This window comes from Nicotiana sylvestris, chromosome 9 (assembly GCF_000393655.2).
Source record: "Nicotiana sylvestris chromosome 9, ASM39365v2, whole genome shotgun sequence".
Taxonomy (NCBI): domain Eukaryota; kingdom Viridiplantae; phylum Streptophyta; class Magnoliopsida; order Solanales; family Solanaceae; genus Nicotiana; species Nicotiana sylvestris.
In genome coordinates, this window is record NC_091065.1 from 57,957,790 (window position 1) to 57,967,825 (window position 10,036).

A 10,036-nucleotide genomic window follows, 5' to 3' on the forward strand; every position below is an offset into this window, starting at 1 on the left:
CAGTTGCAGAACATGGCCTGTGCGGACCACACAAAAAGGAGTGCGGATGCACCGAGACCACCGCGGACCGCACAGAAATAACCGCGGTCCGCACAGGGGTGGGACTCAGAATACCCCCCTCTGAATCTGACCACCGCGGACCGCACAAAGTAGTACCGCGGCCGTGGTGGGCCAGTGTGGACCGCACAAAATGTAGTGCGGCCGCACTGGGCTTAAGGTCACCTTGCATAAGTTCATCACCGCGGTCCGCACGAAGTAGTAATGCGGACAACACTAGGGCACCACGGACCGAACAAACTTGATTGCGGTCCGCGAAGGGTGCCCAGTTATGGCACTGAGTTAGGGTTCGAGATATAGCTACTTATTTTAAATTTACACCTAGTTAGGGTCCCTACTCAATTTACCCACTATATTATACTCAAGAAGTCCACCAGAATCATCATTTGAATTGAACTAACCTAAACACTAAAGAAATACGGGAGGAGAAACTACCAGCTAATAGAATAAAGCTAAAATGAAATTAAACAATTAAACTAAAAATAGGGTTGGGTGAAATGTTACCAGGTATTGAAATGGTATGAATCAAGGTAATACAAATATGCAGGCATGATCAAAGGAAGAAAGATGAACAGTGCTTTAGGTCTCTAAGAGTTAAAAATGCGAAAAGTGTAAAAGGGGATCCCTGGGTTCTATTTATAGAATGACCGCTGGGACCCATTCTCACCTACCAGCGAAGCCGCACAAAATGGACCGCGGTCCACGCTGGGTTTGTTCAGAAGAAGTTTGAGAAGGCAACCTCTGCAGTCCGCACAAAACAGACCGTGGTCGTAGAGGTCCACCGTGGTCCGCACAAAATGCAATGCAGCCGCGGTGGCAGACTTCAGAGAGTCCTCACATTGGTCACACAAGTGCGGACCGCACAAAGTGTGGTGCGGTCACGTTGGCAAATTCATAGACTTGTTCAATTTTTCCATCATGTTTTGCACTGCATCAATACAATCCCTGCACATCTCACAACCAATTAGCACAAAAATCAATCCTACACTACAAAGAAAATCAAAGAAAACAAGAAGAAAAAGACATGGGTTGCCTCCCAAGAAGCACCTAATTTAACGTCGCGGCACGACGCATGTTACCATCACATCATTTGAAATGAAGGAGCGCCACCACGTGGCTGTCATCAAACTTTCCAAGATAATGCTTGACCCGGTGCCCATTAACTCTGAAGACTTCACCATTTTTGTTTCTCAAATCAAGAGCACCAAAAGGGGTCACAAACACAACTTCAAACGGTCCACTCCATTTGGATTTGAGCTTTCCCGGAAACAGACGTAACCGGGAGTTGAACAAGAGAACCAAATCACCTATATTGAACTCCTTTCCACGAGCATATTTGTCATGAAGATACTTATCTTGTCCTTATACAAGGACGAACTAGAGTAGGCATGGAATCTAAATTCATCGAGTTCATTGAGTTGTTCAACACGAAGATTAGTTGTAACATCCCATTCAAGATTCAACTTTCTCAAAGCCCACATGGCTTTGTGCTCTAACTCAACCAGAAAATGGCATGATTTCCCAAACACCAACCAATACGGAGACATCCCAATTGGAGTTTTGTAAGTCGTCTGATAAGCCCATAGAGCGTCATCCAACTTCTTCGGCCAATCAGTCCTATTTGCATTGACCGTCTTTAACAAGATACTTTTGATTTCTCTGTTGGAGACTTCCACTTGACCACTAGCTTGAGGATGATAAGGGGTAGAAACCTTTTGATTGACACCATACTTGGAAAGCAATGTGTCAAAAGCTTTATTGCAAAAGTGAGACCCCTCATCACTAATAATCGCACGAGGAGTGCCAAACCTTGTGAAGATGCTCTTTTTAAGAAATGCAACAACACTCCGGGCTTCATTGTTAGGCAAAGCCACAGCTTCAACCCATTTTGAGACATAGTCAACCACCACGAGAATGTAAGTATTCCCATAAGAGCTAACAAATGGACCCATGAAATCAATGCCCCAAACATCAAAGATATCCACTTCAAGAATGGTGTTGAGAGGCATCTCATCCCTTTTTGAAATTCCGCCCGCTCTTTGGCAATCGTCACACCTCTTCACAAAATCGCCTACATCTTTGAACAAGGTGGGCCAATAGAATCCACAACTAAGGACTTTCGAGGCGGTCCTCACCCCACCATGATGGCTACCATAGGGTAAAGCATGGCAAGCCTCTAAGATACTCAATTGTTCTTCCTCTGGGACACATCTACGAATCACACCATTCATACAAATATTGAACAAGTATGGCTCATCCCAATAAAAATCCAAGTTATCCCGCTTGAGCTTCTTCCTTTGGTTAGAAGAGAGCTCATACGGGATTATTCTGGTCACAAGGTAATTGGCAACATCGACAAACCATGGCATATCATTTATTGACACCGCAAGGAGTTGTTCGTCGGGAAATGAATCATTTATCTCAAGGCCATCACAATGTCTCCCCTCCTCCTCCAAATGGGACAAGTGGTCTGCCACTTGATTCTCACTACCTTTCCGGTCCACAATTTCTAGATCAAACTCTTGGAGTAGTAACACCCATCTCATCAATCTTGCCTTGGAGTCTTTCTTTGTCATCAAGTACCTAAGGGAGGCATGATCGATGTGTATTATAACTTTGGCCCCCATAAGATATGGTCAAAACTTTTCCATTGCAAACGCTATAGCCAACAACTCTTTCTCGGTGACTGTATAGTTCCTTTTAGCCTCATTCATGGTCTTGCTTGCGCATTACACCGGATGAAACATCTTGTTAATTCTTTGACCCAAAACAACCTCAACCGCAACGTCACTTGCATCACACATGAGCTCAAAAGGCAAGCTCCAATTTGGTGCGATAGTGATAGGGGTAGTGGTCAACTTAAGCTTGAGAAGCTCGAATGCTTGCATACATCCCTCATCGAACACAAACTTTGCATCCTTTTCTAGCAACTTGCACAAAGGGTGTACCACTTTTGAAAAGTCTTTTATAAACCTCCGGTAAAAACCCGCGTGCCCAAGAAAACTCCTCACCCCTTTGACAGAAATGGGGGGAGGAAGCCTTGAAATCACCTTTATCTTGGCTTTGTCAACTTCAATCCCTCATTTTGAAATTTTGTGACCCAACACTATACCCTCTTCAACCATAAAATGGCATTTTTCCCACTTGAGTACGAGGTTTGTGTCTTCACACCAGACAATGCTCTATCCAAATTACCCAAACACTCTTCAAAGGAATCACCAACCATACTGAAAACATCCATGAAGACCTCCAATATATCTTCCACCATGTCGGTGAAAATTGCCATCATGCATCTTTGCAATGTCGCCGGAGCATTACACAATCCAAACGGCATCCGAGAGAAAGCGAAGGTTCCATACGGACAAGTAAAGGTGGTCTTCTCTTGGTCCTCCAGGGAAATTAAGATTTTATTATACCCCGAGTACCCATCCAAATAGCAATAAAAAGCACGCCCAGCAAGACGATCTAACATTTGGTCAAGGAATGGCAATGGGAAATGGTCCTTTCGGGTCACCTTGTTTAGCTTCTGGTAGTCCATGCAAACCCTCCAACCTGTGACTATCCGAGTAGGAATAAGTTCATTGTTGGCATTGGTCACCACTGTCATACCACCCTTCTTCGGTACACATTGCACCGGAAAAGTCCATGAGCTATCAGAAATGGGGTACACAACCCCGGCATCCAACCATTTGATAACCTCTTTCTTCACCACTTCTTGCATAGCCTCGTTCAATCTTCTTTGAAGCTCCATGGAAGGCTTTGCATCATCCTCCAAGATAATTTTATGCATACAGAATGCGAGGCTTATTCCCCGAATGTCAACTAGAGTCCATCATATTGCCCTTTTCCGCTTTTGAAGAACCGCCAAAGTGGCCTCAACCTGCATGTTAGTAAGGCAAGAAGAAAGAATAACTGGTAAAGTAGAATTTGAGCCCAAGAATTCATACCTGAGGTATGGAGGAAGTGGTTTCAACTCCAACACCGGTGGCTCCTCAATTGATGGCTTTGTTGGTGGAGTTTTCCGGTTTTCACGATCCAAAGACAATTTCCTAGACTCATAAGAATAAGAGCCCATCCCATGTAATGCATTCACGCACTCCACTCTACTTGCATCCTCATTGACATCAAGATTTAATAGCAGGGCCTCAAAAGGATCCTCCACGTTGATCATAGCACTGGTATCTCCAAAATCACAGTTGTGACAAGGTCTACAAATGAGCACACCTCGGTGCTATTGGGTTGCTTCATAGATTTGCAAACATGGAAAACGACCTTTTCATATCCCACTCGGAAAGTAAGCTCACCCGCTTCAACATCAGCCAATGCCTTTCCCGTTGCAAGGAAAGGTCTGCCCAAGATAATAGGAACCTCATAGTCCACTTCACAATCCAAAATGACAAAGTCGGCCGGCAAAATGAATTTGTCAACCCGGACAAGCACATCATCAATAATTCTCAAAGGTCGCTCCATCGATCGATCCGCCATTTGAAGTCTCATTGAAGTTGGCCTAGGTTGCCTGATACCCAAAGTTTTGAAAACCGAGAAGGGCATTAAATTGATACTAGCTCCCAAGTCACATAGAGCCTTGGCAAAATCCGAACTCCCAATGGTGCAAGGAATGGTGAAAGCACCAGGATCTTCAAGCTTCGGGGCCATTGAATGCACTATAGCACTAACTTGGTGAGTCATCTTTATAGTTTCACAATCCATAGAACGCTTCTTTGTAACTAAGTCTTTCATGAATTTTGCATAACCCGGCATTTGTTCAAGTGCCTCCACCAAAGGCACATTAATAGATAAGCTCTTCATCATGTCAATGAACTTTTTAAACTGATTATCATTCTTCTGCTTCGCGAGCCTTTGAGGATAAGGTGGAGGTGGCCTTGGCAAAGGAGCCTTGTCTTTTGGCACAACCGGCTTCGGCATGTCAATTATGTGTTCCCTAGACGGGTTCACATCATTTTGGGTTTCCACCTCGACTTGTTGAATATCAATCCTCACTTCATTGTTCACATTTTCATCAACCGCATCTTCAACTACCAAAGGGACTTCGTCATCTTGCAACTCAAGATCATCATCCACAACTTGCTTTTGCTTAGAGGCATTCACATCACCGCCTCTCCCACTTCTTGTTGTGACCGCCATAACATGATTGTTCCCACCCTTTGGGTTCACTACTGTATCACTTGGTAGAGTACCCTTCGGGCGAGTATTCAATGACTGAGAGATTTGGCCTAATTGCACCTCCAAGTTTCGGATAGAGGTGTTGTGAGAAGCTAACTGTGCATCCGAATCTGCATTCCTCTTCATCATATGCTCGAACATCATTTCAATTCTGCTCATATTATTACCAGAAGAACTAGGACCTTGAGAAGTAAAAGGGGTGGATTGTTCGGTTGTTGGTACATTGGGGGCCTTTGAAAGCCTTTCCCCCGGTTGCCTTAGTTTCCATTGTTGTTCCACCCGCCTTGATTGTTGTTGTTGCCCCAATTGTTGTTATTTCCATTCCAATTGCCTTGGTTGTTGTTTTTATTACCCCAATTGTTGTTTTGGTTGTTGTTGTTCCAATTGCCACCACTTTGTTGTTGATTGCCCCAATTTCCTTGGGGTCGCCATTGCTGGTTTGAAGAGTTGCCTCTATTGCCTTGATAGTTGTTGACATATTGTACCTCTTCACTTTGGTCATCATAACCATCATTTTGACACTCATCATATTCATCAACAAATTGCTCAGAATTTCCTTGATTTTGTTGCCTCCTTTGCCTTCTCTTGTTGACAAGCATCGTTCTATATCGCTCTCAAATCTCATGCAAAGGTTCCGTTGGCTCTTTCTTGAAGGCTAATATTTCATCTCGAAGTACCGCCATATGACTAGGAGAGAAGAATTTGGCAATAAACTTAGCCGCCAACTCATCCCAAGTTGTGATGGAATGCTTGGGGAGTCTCTCGAGCCAGTCTAATGCCTTCCCTCAAAGTGAGAATGGGAAAAGTCTCAATCTCAGCGCATCCTCGGATACATTCGTCAGCTTGCTCCCCCAACATGTATCTACGAACCCCTTGAGATGTTTGTAGGCATTTTGATTTACAGCGCCCGTGAAGTACCCACGCTGCTCAAGTAATCAATATCACATTGGTTATCCGAAAGTTGCCCGCTCGGATTCGGGGTGGGACAATAGCACTTGCGTAGCCCTGGTTCGGTAATACTCTGGGAGCCACTCTTGGAGGAACCGGGGGAGGGTCTGGAATATTGTCATTTGGATTAGCATTGGCATTCCGACCTCTCCGTTGACCTTGAGGTGCAAGAGGCACCTCATCTTGCTCAAGATCATCTACCTCCTCCCCCGCTATCACGTTTCCAAGAGGATCATTAGCGTTGTTTAAAGCCATGTTGGTACCTGAGTAATGACACAAACAAGTAACGAAGAAGGAAAGAAGAACAATACACAAAACTAACCAAACAGATAGCCAAAACCGTTAGCTCCCTGGCAATGGCGCCAAAATGTTGATCGCTGCCAACTCCGCACTACTACAAAGTAGGAAGAGAGGGTCGCAATAGCTTTTACCCGATATGAGGGTCGGGATCGAATTCCTCAGGGAGCTAGGAAGGGAGTTGAGTATCTGTCTAGACTAAAGTCGTGTAATTGTTCCAATGTCACTTCCAATCATCTTTTGATTTTTCTTTAACAAACTAATATTATCAACTACTAATTAGAACTAAATTATGCTAATGAGAAAATTGCTAGAGTTTTATCTAATGGATAGAAAGGCACTAGGGTAGTGACTTTCACCTAGGTGGCTAATTGACGGGTAAATGCTTCTAAGGTTCGATTGACATGATTGGGGAAATATGCTATAACCGTTGCACAATTTTACCCACTCTCACACCTCTCGGTAGAGAGAGTGATTTTTCCCAATTGACTCTCTCGAGACCAAATGGGTAGGCAAATTAGCTCAAGCAACTAGGGTTCAAGTTGGGTAATTACTCTCTCGAGGTTTAACCCTTTAATTGGGACTATCAATTCTCTTGAGTCCATCCCAATTCCTTGTTGGGTCAATTTTGGAGACTTAGGCTCTCTTTCTCAAGAAGAGCCAAGTCAACTTAGCACAAACCAGTGTTTGCAACCACCAATTCATAGATTAAACCATAAAATTGACCCAAATAGCAAACACCCATAGTATCTAACCCTAGATGGCAACACCCATCAATTACACATACTAGGTTTGAGCCACAACCCTAGCTAATGGGTTTAGCTACTCATGCTTGAAGAAGAAAATAGAGAAATAGATGAAGAACAAGACATATTAATTAAAAGCTAATGTAAATACAGAGAATCTATCGTTAAATCTAAGTTAAGATGCCAAAATTGGCTACACAATAGCTTCTCACAAGCGCAGCTTTGTTCTGGAAATAATTGATACCCTAAAAATGAAAAAATATTCTATTTATACTACGATAGAAAAACTGGACAAAAATGCCCCTGTGGGGTCAGTGCGGGCCGCACAAAATGGACTACGGTCGCACTAGGCTCTTGGGCTTGAAATCTTGGCTCTCTGAACTCAGGCTCCACGGACCGCGCAAAATGGATCGCGGCCGCGGAGGTCTCTAATGCGGTCCGCACAAACATGACCGAGGACTGCGCTGGCTTGATCCTTGTCAAATTACATCTCTCTGATCTTCTCTTCCGCGGACCACACATAATGGCAATGCGGCCGCGGAACCTTCAGTGCGGGCCGCGCAAGATCGAATGCGGTCGCACTGCCTTGAAGCTCGATTTATCAGCTCTCTGAATCCCCTAGTGCGGACCGCACAAAGTGTAGTGCGGTCGCACTAGGCCTTTTTGTCCTGAGTTTGCCTTGTCTTTGGTACTTGACCAGGTTTCACTCCTTTTGAGCCGATCTTTGACATTTCGTCACTTTGTCGATCAAACCTGCAATCAAGCACAACTTATGAGCCTTTTGGTACTATTTTGTAAGAATTTATAATCAAAGCGTAAGCAGGAAGGAGCATAAAACACGTCAAAATTCCTAGTTATCATCGTCCCGTAGTCCCAAAGTAAACACACAGCAACAACACGAAGAATACACAGTTCAATTCAAATTCCATACTAAGGTAAAACAGGTACTTCTAACCTAGCATGTTGCACATAATCCAAATAAGGCAGTTTGAGAAAGTAAAGCAATTAAGTTAATTAGACATGCTTCTCTAAGCTAACAACAGGCTTAAATCGCTAGTATAAACAGGAAAAAGAACACAATTAAAATTACTTAAAGAAAATCCGATCTTCAATAATTAGCACAAGTACGCACTCGTCACCTCACGTACAAGGCATTTCAAATATTAATAATACCAAATCCTAAGGAGAGTTTCTCCCACACAAGGTTAGGCAAGCCACTTACCTCAAACCGGCTCAAAATCAACCCAAAACCACGTTCTTGCCACGAGTACTCGACTCCAAATGGCCCAAATCTATTCAATTCAATTGCATAATGTAAGTATAACTTCAAATAACTGATTCCACAAATAAATTCTAAGCTAATACGCGAAATTAGGTAAAATGACCAAAACGCCCTCCGGGCCCACATCTCTGAATCGTGTAAAATTTAAATTTTCAGAATTTTCATACTCTCACGAGTCTAACCATACCAAAATTATCCAAATCCAATGTCAAATCCCCAATCAAAACTCGAATTTTTGGTCTAAGAACTTTCCTCCAATTTTCATACAAATTCCGAAATTAAATGATGAATTCATGTTTAGATTAATGGGTTGCAAGCAAAAATGATTTAAGAATCGTTACCCAATCGATATCTCTGAAAATCCCTCAAAACCTCGCTCAAATCTGAGCTCCGAAGCTCTAGTTTTCACAAAAATGGCTAAACCCTCGATTTTGAACTTAAATCTTCTGCCCAGGTATTTCCTTCTTCGCGAATGCGAAAGGACCCTCGCATTCACGAAGCACAACTTTGTTTGGTCCAGTTTTCCTTCATCGCGAACGCGATGCCCTGGTCGCGAACGCAGTGCACAATCTCCTCCTCCTACGCGAACGCGGGAACACCATCGTGAAAGCGTAGGTATAAGACCTCCCAGCTTCACGAACGCGGGAGAAACTTCGCGAACAGGAAGAATTAAACCAGCCCCAGCTCCTCTTCGCGAACGCGAAGAAGGAAATTAGAACTGGGTTGCTGCAATTTTCTGCAATTTCTCTAAGTTCCAAAATGACCCGTTGAGCATCTGAAACACACCCGAGGCCCCCGGGACCTCAACCAAACATGTCAACCAATCCTAAAACATCATTCAAACTTGTTCCAATCTTTGGAATGCTCAAAACACCAATTTAACATAGGATTCAAGTCTAAGAACTCCAAAAACTCTCAAATTACGCTTTCAATCAAAAAGTCTATCGAACCTCGTCCGAATGACCTAAAATTTTGCAAGCACGTCACATTTAACACTATGGAGCTACTCCAACTTCCGGAATTTCATTCCGACCCTTAGATCAAAATCTCACTACCGAACCGGAAACTTCAAAAATTCAACTTTCGACATTTCAAGCCTAAATTAGCTACGGACCTCCAAAACACAATCCGAACACGCCCCCAAGCCCGAAATCACCCAACGGAACCGACGGAATTTCATTCCAAGGTCGTTTTCACACTGCTCTGATTATTGTTCAAATTATAAAGCTTAAGCTATCATTTAGGAACTAACTGTCCCAAAACACTCCGAAACTCGAAACCAAACATTCCGGCGAATCAAAATAGCGGAACAAACACGGAAAAAGCAATCAATAGTGGATCGGGGCGTAGATTCTTAAAATGACCGATCGGATCTGTACACAAGCTCAACTTTTGTGGCTAAATTTATAATTTATTCTCGTGGCAATAGTACTTCTGCTTAGCTATGAATTCCATAATTTCGTAGCAATAAACTGAAGAATTTGCCACGATCAACTTTAGCTACAAGAATTTATATATTATA